The following is a 13,328-nucleotide window of genomic DNA, read 5'->3' on the forward strand; positions in this document are numbered from 1 at the left end:
AATTTAAAAAAATGGAATAGGAATACATATTCCAATACCACCTATTTTGGTGGAATTGCAAAACCCCATTTTTGGGCCAAAAATGGAATACGTATTCCATTTTTGCTTCGTATTCCAATCCCGTTTTGGTGCATCCAAACAAGGAATTCAAAATTTTTGAAATACGTATTCCTATTACGCTCACCAAACGGGCCCTTATAACTTATTTGCACCTGATATAGTAGACAAGCTGACTATCAAACACGCTAATTTGACAAAGAAGTTGGGTTAGAATATTAAAAATGGTCGACTCATCCGTTTGTACTATTATTAATCTTAATCTTGTGGTCTTTGCCTAGATAACAATAATTTTGCACTTCGAACAAACATTAATTTCAAATTAAGGATAAGTAAGGCTGTTTATGGCCCTAAATTTGGGCCCATAATTAGTGTGTCGGTGATGGAGACATTTCAACGCAAAGCATCCGTCATGAAAGCGCGTAAACATAGCAGAATTTAAATATTTGGATCTCGTCCTCCTGCAGCGAATATTTTGATTATCGTGTGATGTCTAGACAAAAGTATAACCTAGTCCCATAATTTATGCATAAAATCTTATAGTTTCTTCTAATTACAATTATTATAATGTGAGGTGATTTCAACATATTCTAAATATATTATTTATTATATGTTAAAAAATTGGAATAAATTGATATATAAGCTTTATGCCAAATTTTGAGCTAAGGATTGAGAGGAATCTAATAATTTGATATTAGAGTATGAATCTACGTTGATATTTGAGTATAAATCTAATTTGATATTTATTCAATAGAAAGATAAGGATTGGGGAATGGAAACTTTGTAAATGGCATAATACAAGACTATATTATCTTTCAAATCAATTGTTTTCAAACAATTGAGATACAACTTGTTTGTGTGAAAGTTGTATATAAATATTATTATTGTAGTTTTCAAGTAATTGAAGATGTCAATACTAGATTTTTTATATAAAAAATTCTACTTATGTAATTAGCAATTATCATGAGTTTAAAGGATACAAAAGATTAAGAATTACTAATATTTTGGAAAAGTTATTTTTTTATAGAAATTTGTCAATATACATAGATGTGAACATATTTGTCTTTATATAACAGATTACAACAATTTGAGCAAGCATACATCTAAACTTCAAGCCTCCTGTGACTAAGAAACCACGTGAACCACATGCACGAGGACCCAGACTGTCAAATTCACCCAAGGATCAAACATGACAAGAATGTGTGTCTAGAGTTTTGAACCTTGGTGTATGGCTTCAATATATCATACCATCATCCTCACTAATCATGCTCAACCAGTTGTAATGGTTTGATTGTAGAAACAATAATTGAACTATTTTGTACATATTAACAAATAATGTAAATTTTGTGTGAAGTTGGGCTATCATATCTTTGGTCTTTATCTACCCACATATACACATATACTTTCGCATTCAACCATAACATGTCCTCATAAACACACATTTCTATTTTTTGATCCATTCACTTATTGCATCCACTCATATACCCACCTTCAATTGTATTTCACCCAACTTGACTTGGGACAAGTTTGTGGTCAAAGATGTATCCCCTTCTTTTTAAATTAAATTCTAAATTCAATTGTTGACTAACATTGGCTAAATCATTTATTTGCTAAGGCTAACTCAACACATATTTCTATCTTTTCTTATTATTTATTAGTATGTATAGAGGTATAATTGTTATGCATCAAGCCTCAATCCTCTCACTTTATTGGAAGCAATTAATAGTGACACATTTTAATTTTGTTCTTCGAAAACGTGTAGTGTTTATACATACTAGGTATCTTGCCTACTATTTTGATCTATGTTCATTTTATAGGGCTCGACCTATATCCTTCTAAAGAATCAACAAAGCTTAAGGTATCTTTAATTGCCACTAGTCTCTTACATCTTTAGGAAGAAAGGAGAATAAAATAATCCATGAATCAAGTAGGTGAATAATATATCATTATGTGCAGTGAAGAATCTAAACTCATAGGATTAATTTATGATTATGACTTTGTCTAAAATCCATGACCCACTCAGTTTCCACAATTATATCAAATAAAAATAGTGATTTGCATTTCATTAATAAAGACATTATTTTCTTAGGAAACATTTGTTTGATATTGGTCTTTGATCGTATATCAAAATACCTTATTCTTATTTACATGTACACATTTATTAGAATATCAATCTTGGGATTCATCATTTAGTACAGTTTTCTTCATGATTAATTAGCTTTATATATATAATTAGCCTTGCTCAGCCTCGTAAGAATTGATTTGATGCCATGAGAGAACTTTCCTAATATGATATGACAGGATCTAGAAGCCCAACACTTGAATAGAATAAGAGACAAAATAATTGATAAGAATAATTTGTTTTTTTTGTCAATATGATTGACTAAATCAATAATAATGAATGATTCAATGTAACACAATTATATGTACAATGTAGAAGCACCTACTTATATAAGTAAAGCGTGATAACTAGGAGTTAAGAAATAAATAACTTATCACCTGCACTAGGTGGAATCACATATTGACTAAATGTGGATCATCCTCCATTGTGCAATAAAGTATATGCAAACATGTGAAACAATATGAGGATGGTATGTGATAAGAGCACTAAAGGTGGATCTCACACATAAAGTGGAAAGGGATAACAATTATCACCACCTAAAGTGAAATTTCTCCTATACCATGTGCAAATAAAGATACACACTCCTAAGTGTATCATATGAAAACTACTATGCAGTACATTATCCTAAGTAAGCTTAAGAAAAGAATAATTCTGAATATTTAATTATACCAATACTCTCCTCGCCCCCCAAGTGCAACCTACGGGAATGCAACTCACAATGTAAGATCGATCCCAACTAGTAGGCTATGCTTGGTACCCATGTAAAATATGCAATGTGATTCATGAAATAACTCATAAAGAGAATAAAGGAAGACAACCTTATGGTAAAAATATCCCCTCCAAAAGAGAGATGAAAGCACACAAGACATATGGATGGTTGGATGGAGGACTCAAGACCCCACCTTGGATTACATACATCATGTCTATACAATTAGAAATTGCCTATAGGAAGGACAGAAGGAGATGTAATATCCCCCCATAATGAATACTCACCTACAAAAATTATAAGTCAAAATATAGTATAATGCCTACAAGCAATATCTCTCCTTGTTTGAAGAAGATAGACCAAGTATAAATGCATGAACTCTTCTAATTCTAGAGAGGAATTAAGAAGAGAATCCAAATGAATTATGATGGCAATTTATCTAAAATCTTCTCATGTATCACCATGTCTTTAGATGATGAAGATTTCATAAGCCAATCAGGAACACACCCAACACCATAGAATGTGACAAGAAAGGAACCAGTGGTAACTTGTTGTGAATAATCTCCAAAGACAAAGATAAACTAACAACATTATTCTCACAATTGTCATCAAATATAAGTTATGCCTCTGAAATTAAATGAGGGTCTCCATCACATAAGCATGTTCAACCTTAACCAAGTAATGTGGCATATCAATTAAATGAAGGGACTTATGAATTTTAATCTCCCAATAGATTGTAGAAGACTCTCATATTATGATAAGGTTTCCATCAAACAGAAGATAAGTCCTCTCAAGCATGTCTCCCAAAGCTAAAATGTGAGACTCCAAAAATAATGAACCAATGTCTCCCAATAGAAATCCCAATCATGAAAAGAATAGATATCTCTTTTAGTCGCTCACTAGAATCACCAATAAGAGATGAATGTATAATCTCAATTGGAGAAATAGGAGTTGTAGGTGGAGGATTTTGATCATAAATCCACCTAGATATCTTTCTTGAGGTAGCACAATCAAAGGGAATATTATCTACATCATCAATTGGAATGAGACAATTTGGAACAATATCATTTGGGATTTGAGGAACATGAGGATCTCCAAGAATCTCCCATATAATGGTCCAAATTGTCTATGGGATCTCAATATAGTTGAACTTAGGTAGATTTCATAGAATAGAAATGAATTCATGTTTTTAAAAATCAATCTTCTGAAATGAAAAAATAATTAGACCCCCTAAAATGCACTCAATCAAAGACCCACATCCCTCTCCTCACCCCCTATCCATGCCCCCCCAAAATAATGATTTTCACACTGTATATATAGTACATATACAATCACCTATTTCTAATCAAGATCAAAGTGTAATTTCATTTTTTATGTTCAAAATTATCTCAATAAATTCAAAGTATACTCAAAATAATATTGCTAAAAAGGACTAAAATCCTATTATTATAATTATCATAATGGGAAAAAAGACCTAGATATAAAAATTGACAATTTTACATATCATTGTTATAAATTATTAGAAAATATGAAAAGTAGCCAAAATATTATGCACCTTTTTTTTAAAATGGTACCTAATACTATGTTTGTATGAGCTTGAATGGATCCCTAGAAGTTGGAGAATTAAGGATTGGATAGGTTCAATCATAAAAAATTAAAATTCTAGAAAAGTGTCCATTAAAATTAGAAAATACCTTCACAATATAAAAGAAACAAAAATTCTACCCAATTTTTTTTAAAATGCATAATAAAGGGGCCAAAGTGACCAAGCTATGGGGTTTTGATATTGCCTCCAAAAATCAAAATTGTCAACAGTGAGGATGTCTCAAGTTTTTAAAATAAACTAATATTAAAAAATCATGATCCCAAATTTGATGGTCATTTGACCAATACAAGTTCCCAATTAACTTAAATTTGATGTCCTAGAGATCATTGCAGGAAAATAAGAGACTTAAAATTGACATCCAAATAGTCATTATGGTAGAAGAAATGTACCCCAATTTGATGGCTATATGAATTCCAAATTAAAGATAGTTGTAGTCAACATGCTATAAAAAATTTACCAAACCTACTTACATGTCTCATAGTTTCCATGTATTAGATTTGGGATCTGGGTGTTGGCCTAAGTGTCTTGAAGACTAACTAGTAGATAGACTGATAGACTTAATCATCAAAGGTTTTGTCATTTATGTCAACACATACAAAGGAACCAAGAATGGTAGAAAGGAGTGACTGACCAAGCACATTAATGTGTGACTCTAGTTCACAAGGGTGACCAAAGAAGGGAAGAAGTGGGGCCCAATAGAGGAAATGAAAGAGGTGATCCACTTAGATGCAGTATGTAAAGTGAATTTCACATAAGAAGGGTGAAAATTGGAAGCAAAAGCAAATAGACCAGTGAGTTGGATTTTCTAGGCCAGAAAGGTAAGCATGGACCAAGATAACCATGACTGCCTAGTCATGTAGAGGGTAAGAGTGCACTCAAAATTGCATTTAGAAGTGATGGGGGAGCATATCAAGGAATGATCAAAAGAATTTAAATTTTAATTATTTCCAACAATGGAAAGCCATCAAGGACACATGTAACCCATGCCTCATGTACGAACATGCTAAATCTAACAAGAGTGGCATACTACTACAACAAGAAGTTGAGCTAGTAGTAGGGCTAAGAATTCAAATTTTGGATTCAAAGATTAGGGCTTCCAAGTGAAGATGGAAGAAAGTATAAAAGGAGGTAGAGTTGAAAGAGGAAAGGTGAGATTGTTGAGTGATTAGCCAAAAAGCCACAAGAGCTGAGATAATTGAAATCTCAAGGAGTGAAGAAGAGTGATAAGAGAAAAGTCACCTTTAGAGAGTTATCATGCTGAGGAGAAGCTAGCAAGCTCAAATAGCACAAGGTGATTGTGTACAAGAGAAAGGAGATAAAAATACAAATGTCAAGGTCTATAGTTGTCGAGCCAAGAGAAGGAAAATCATAGTTCTAGATAGATCAATAGAGTTGTATAAGGATCTATTACAAGATAATTATAGTAGTTGTTCGTTAGATCATCTCATGTGTAATGCCCCGCCAAGGGATCCAAAGAATTAACCTAAAGTTTCACTAAGTTTGGTAGCATTTTTTTTTATAAAACATAAAAGTAAATCCATTTACATCATACACATGATAGCGGAAGTAATAGCAACAATTCAAGTGAAAGTAGACATAAACTTACATAAAAGGTTACATTCTTCAAGGATCCCTTAACGTAGAATCGCATCAAAATTAACTAGTATCAATTCCATCTGGTACTACATTCACATGAAATAATAATGATAAATTCAATGTTCTTAAACAATATACTTTTGTTCTGAATGTCCCTTAGTAAATTACACTTCAGAATGCTCAATCATCCACTCTACATGCCACAGGGTATGAAAGGCTTAAAAGAATATACATAGGTGAAAACAAAGTACATCATCCTATTCTAAATCCATGATGCAAATGCTATAAAGTAAATGAAACCACATTTCACACATGATACATCATCATAGAAGATATAAACATCCATCATAACAGATAACCATAGATCACAAACATAACTAAGTGCATGGTTCCTCCCAACCGTAAATAGCATCATTAGACTATTGTGGGCCCTAGCCATCCCTCCGTGCATAACATTCCAAATCACCAAAGAGATCATTAGTATTATCATAGTAGGAATGTCACTCCTAAAATATACTACATCATATGCAGAAAGTAATCTAACATGCTACAACATGTGCATAAGAAATCTAACCATGCAAAATAAACATAAGATAACATCATCTAACATATGATAATCATCAATATAAGGATATCTGTCCACCATCAAAATCAAAGAATACATCAGCCACGGTGTCTTAGATGGATCTCATATGGTAAGAGTGAAAAAGCACTACCACCCGACCGTGTGGAACCTAAATGGTCCACTCCCACCATGCTGAGGAGATTATCTCAAGACCCAAATAGGTTATCAAATCACATAGCACAAATACTCTCAAAGTCCAAGAATCCTAAAAGTATACTAACTCAAAGGATCCAATCACAGAGGCACAACAAGGACATGTAGGAAACCTACTATGCAAGTGGGAAAGTGTCATCATACGGATCACACTAGAGTTACCCTGATAGTCTCTCTATAGACCTCGACCCCCTAGTGATCCCTATGCGGCCACTAGTATCCTCTCATACATACGAGACATACTACGAAATGCAAGCTCGCAACCAAGCATTCTCTCTACTCCCATCCTAGTCTATACTAGCCCTCGACGCATGGGCGAGAACAAACAATTATCTTATTAGGTTCATTTAAGTCAGTATTAGGTGTAATGTTTTGACTTATTAAGACAACTTACAATGAGTTACCTTGGCAGTCTCTTAGGGCCCCGGCCCCCATTGCAAGCCACTTTCTGACACTACAAGTAGATAACTTACCCTAAGCTCATGGAATCATAAATCACAAAATCACCACAGTCCTATACAAGCAACTGGAAAAATACCAAAAGATAATCCACAAAAGAGCATCAAATCTCCATGAGCAATTGCAAAGCATCCATAGATAATCATGACCACAACAGTTCTCTATTGGCAACTGAAGGTATCCATGACAATTACAATATACATTGGTTCTCAACAAGCAACCAAAAAGTATCTCAAAGTAATACCGATTGAGACTCCAAAATGGTTGAGTCAAAACATGTCACAACATGACATCATCAAGATCAGAACAAACACTTTAGTCCCATTAAGGCAACTAGAAAGTACCCCAAGTATAACTGATCGATGACTCAAAAATGGTTAAGTCAAATCTCTCAAATACATACACCTCAGCTTCATACAAGAAGACTGGAAAGCAATAACAATTAGTAAATACAAACATCTCATGGAGCATACCATCACATTACCATGGTTGGGTTTAGAAAGATCGAGATCAAATAACATCAACATGACATCACAATCATAACCCCTGAGCCTCTGGTAGACATCCTATAACTGGTCAACAATCTAGTCAACCCAAAAACCCAAAACAAGAAGCATAGAGAAAACACAAAATGCAAACACATGTTTTGGTTCACTAAAATTACATAGTTGAATTAAATGTGGGGTTCCAATTTTCCTTTCAAATTTAGGTATCAAGTGAGGAAATGTTTATACGTTTTTCTCTAACTCATATATTTGTTTTGGTAAAAGTTTTTTCCCATAACTCTTAGAATCAATTTTCTAAATGTTCTAAGGATATTTACATAATCACTATGTTGAGAAAGATCCCTCCTTCCATATTTTGAAACAATTTTCTAAAATATATTTAGAAGATAAATATTTACTTATTTAAATTATTGAACTCATTTCCTTTGACTTTCAATAAAATCACCCACATTAGTTTACAATAATCAATGTTACTAACAATTAAATGAATCTCCCTTAATTCCAAGGGCAACTTCCATTATTCAAATCATTAGAATAAAACTTATCAATTTCCAATTAATTAATTACAATTTCCCTAACACCGGTATTATCAATAATCATTCAATTAAACCCCATTTGATTAAACTAATTATCAATCAACTATATTCCAATTCATTAATATTTGAATTAACAAGTACTAAAATAAATCTACGATAGCAGATTCTCCATTATTTTGTCAAATTTTAATATCTCTATTCAATTATAAAACATCCTCGAAATTTATTAAACATCCCCGTATCTTTTAAAATTTATTCTAATTTATTTTAATGTTTAATTGTAACTACATCTTTATTTGATATCTTATTAATTAAATAAAATATCTTTAACAACTTATATATAACAATTAATAATTAAAAATTATTATATATATAATTAATAAAAATAATAATTATTAATTATTAACATTAAAATATATAATATTCAATATTTAAAATTTATTAATATTTAAAAATCAAAATATTTAAAAAATGATTTCATAAAACATATATTATAAACATTTTTTTTTAAAAAACATAACAATAAAACAAAACTGTTGTTGCGCAAGCGGTACCCTACTGTCATAGGGCCTGCGATGACAGTGGTACATAGTATCGCATGTCATCACAGTACCTATGATGGCAGGTACCTGCGACCTACGATACGCGTGGGGCACAGGTTTCGTCCCTCCCACTATGTTTTTAATAAATAAAAACGCTCGGCCCCAAATACGATTTGACATTTATTTATTTTTTAGTAAGGAATTCCATTAAACATTTTTCCACTGTGATTATAAAAGCAGCATTTTTCAATATACATACATATATATATGTATGTATATATATATACATATATATATGTATGTATATATATATACATATATATATATATATGTATATATATATACATATACATATACATGTATGTATACATATATATATATACATATGTATATATATATATAGCCCCAAATACGATTTGACATTTATTTATTTTTTAGTAAGGAATTCCATTAAACATTTTTCCACTGTGATTATAAAAGCAGCATTTTTCAATATACATACATATATATATGTATGTATATATATATACATATATATATGTATGTATATATATATACATATATATATATATGTATATATATATACATATACATATACATGTATGTATACATACATATGTATATATATATATATACATATATATATGTATATACATATGTATATATATATATATACATATATATATGTATATATATACATATATATATGTATATATATACATATATATATCTATACATATATATATATATATGTATATATATATATATATATATATATATGTATACATACATGTATATGTATATGTATACATACATGTATATGTATATGTATATATATATATGTATACATATATATATATATATATACATATGTATATATATATACATATACATATACATGTATGTATACATATATATATACATATGTATATATATATATATATGTATGTATATGTATACATATATGTATGTATATGTATACATATATGTATGTATATGTATACATATATATATGTATATGTATATATAAACATATATATATGTATACATATATATATATATATATGTATATATATATATATATGTATATGTATATGCATATTTTAAAAAGAAAACATTTACAATAATACCTGTGAGTATAAACATAGTTTTTAAACAAATAGGGCTTTTTAATTTTATAAATTAGGAATTCTCTCTATAATGATCATTCTTCAAATTTGCCTAGTTGATCCTTCTAATAGGTTTGTTCATAAGCATCTAAAATCCCTAGCCCCATAGTTTCCTCAGATCTACGCATATGAAATTTTCTCATATAAAATTTAACTACCCATAACAAGAATTCATATAACCAAGACTTTCAACACATGAAATCCTCAGAAAGCATTCAGAAGACATGAAGAAGATAGGAAGTGCAGAAGCAAAATATCATTTGCAAAATTCACAAGTGTCTACCTAGACACTGATTCTAATTCCCTTCTCCTCAAAATCTGCAGAGCAAGCTCCTTCATTCTCCAATGTTCTTGAGTCCTCCAAACACGCTCCCCAAGCTTCTAGGAGTGCCTGAATATAAAGAACTCTCAGGAAGCACATAGGATGTCTCTAGAAACAACCAGAAGGTGTTGACAACTAACCACGAGTCTTTTCCAACCTTCTAGATGAGTGACAAGGTTGTAGACACCATGTGCTTAATTAGTGTGCTAACTCTTGTGTTGTTGACATATGTGCAATCAAGAGGTGCGTTTACTCCTAGGTAGACTTACAACTCTTTTTTTAATTCTTTTATATTTTCAATTATTATTTTTTTTTTTAAATTTTTTTTTATAAATTTTAATTTCTTTTATTTAATTCTTTTTCTCAATTAACTTCCATTTAATTAATTAAAATCAAAATATCTAAATATCATGATATTATATTAATTTTTCCAAAATAATTAAATTATTAATTAAATCTTTTAATTTAAGACTTAATTAATAGAAAATTCACTAGAGACCTTAAAAATAAAATATGAAAACTCATCACAGAACAATCCATACAAAATCAGTCTAAAGGGTTAAAAATCATGAATTATGTCATCCGACACATTCAGAAGGTAAAACATCTCAGATACTTGTCCTACCTCTCTAGTCTCCCCTCTCTTACCATTGAGATAGTGCAATAGGGTACACTCATCTTGGCAATTCAGAGAAGTCGATACTCGGTACTTGCAACCTGCATAAAAACTATGCATGTACATACGATATATATATATATATATGCTAAACTAAATAGGTAGTGGCAGGTAGTGGTGCATCGTGTAGATCCCTACTAGCAGGTGACTACAACTCCCTTCCTTAACCACATCAGAAATGCCATACAATAAGAAAACAAACACGCACACCATACACATGCAAGTATGGGGTAAGTTTCCATCAAAAAACACATGTGATAATAAACCATCTAACTAATCATCATCAATAACTGGAAATAATGTAATAATCATCATGCATACATGAAATGTAGAGTCTAAATAATCACATCATATATCAACAGAATCTGTAACAATATTTGATAATCTCAAAATAATGTTACTAATAATCATCAACATAAAACTAGCCCTAAAAGATTTTGACAATGATAACAAAAAAGTGACCTAGGGGAAGACACCACATCATGTTGTTTACTTGCCTTTACAATGGTAAATCCCATTGAGTGTAGGCCCTAATAGGTTCTTTGTATAAATCCCCTAATAGGGTGATACATTAACTTGTGTTCTACAGTCCTTTAACTAGGATTCTCCTAACAGGGAAAGAATTTAATAGGTCTCATCAAAATCCCTTAATCGTTTAGCACCTAAAAATGTCTTTATAATCGTCTAACAAGGATATGCTCTCCATTGAGCACACTTTATAAGAGTGTAAGTTTTGTGAGGATCGACTCACACGCTATGGTTTTTACCCTAGCTAGGTTTCTATGAGATAAATATTCTTTATAATTTTTTATTTTCATGTTCTTTAATTTTTATTAATCATGGCCAGTTAAGTTATAGCCAAGACCGACCCATAGATAAGTCTGAAGTGTTATCTAGATTTAAAAGTTGAAATGGGTGAGTATATTGATCCTGCACTCTTAGTATACTGACCTATGCTATGACCAACAATTGCTATCACAACCTAGGTCCTCAAAAGACTAGATTTTAATAGCTCAAGGAAAAGATTAAGATGTTTAAAAGAGATGCATCAAATTTTTCAAGGAAAAACTTCATCTTATGCTATGGGAAGATGTGTTTGCATTTGAAGACTCTTGGAGATGTTTACTGGATCCATGTAGAGTTCAAATATGTTAAGCCTGTTGGTCAACTCAGCATAGACTAGTTGAAGGAGAAGAAAATATACATAGCCACAATGGATTCTCTAGTGAGCACCCTAACCTACTCTCAATACAAAGATGTGGATGAATTAGAGAAAGCATAAGAGATGTGGGAGAAGCTAAAAGTCATCCATGGTGGCAATAAGCATGTCATGAGGGCTAAAGTTGAAATCGTAAGAGAAAAATTTGATAACATGAGGATGCAAGAAGGAGAAAAGATCAAAGCCTATGGAAAGAACGTGAAGGATGTCATGCTAGCCATTAGAGCATGTATGGGTGTAAAACATGAAGATGAGTATGTGAGCAAGGTATTGAGAACCCTACTACCCAAATACTTCATAAGTGTGTCATCCATTCAAGAGATAAGAACTATAGGCAAGATGGAGGTATCACTCAATGCCTTAATAAGATAGTTCACTACATTTAAACTTAGCAACTTCAACAAAAGACTACCACCTAAGGTTGAAATTGCATTCAAAGCCTTTATTACACTGGCTGCAACAGAGAGAGAGAGAGAGAGAGAGAGAGAGAGAGAGAGAGAGAGAGAGAGAGAGAGAGAGAGAGAGAGAAGGGGAAAGAACATCCAAATACAAGAGAGAACTAGATAGCTTTTATATTGAAGGAGGGAGGGAGAGAGAGAGAGAGAGAGAGAGAGAGAAGAAGAAAGAACATCCAAATACAAGAGAGAACTAGATAGCTTTTATATTGAAGAAGCCAAACAAGAAGAGATGGAGGCTCTATTTGCAAAAAGAATGGTTAGAGGAAAAGGGAAGTATAAAGTTAAGCTTCCTTTCCAATGCTTTAATTGCAAAAAGGTAGGACATTATGTTTCCAAATCTCCATAACTAGTTAGGAAAGACAATGACAACTAGAAGGGAACCAACAAGAAGTGGTAAAAGTCCAAAGAAAAGGAGAAGAAATGATACTGCATAGTTGAAGAAGGCATGACTAATGAAAATTCAACTAGTGATGATGATGAGGATGGGGATAAAGTATCCTTTGTTATTATCATAAAAGTAAGGGTAGAGAGAGCCCTGATAACTAGTAAAAGTATCTATGAAAACTGGATAATAAA

Source organism: Cupressus sempervirens, chromosome 6 (assembly GCF_028749045.1).
Source record: "Cupressus sempervirens isolate cs-2001-9-10 chromosome 6, ASM2874904v1, whole genome shotgun sequence".
NCBI lineage: Eukaryota > Viridiplantae > Streptophyta > Pinopsida > Cupressales > Cupressaceae > Cupressus > Cupressus sempervirens.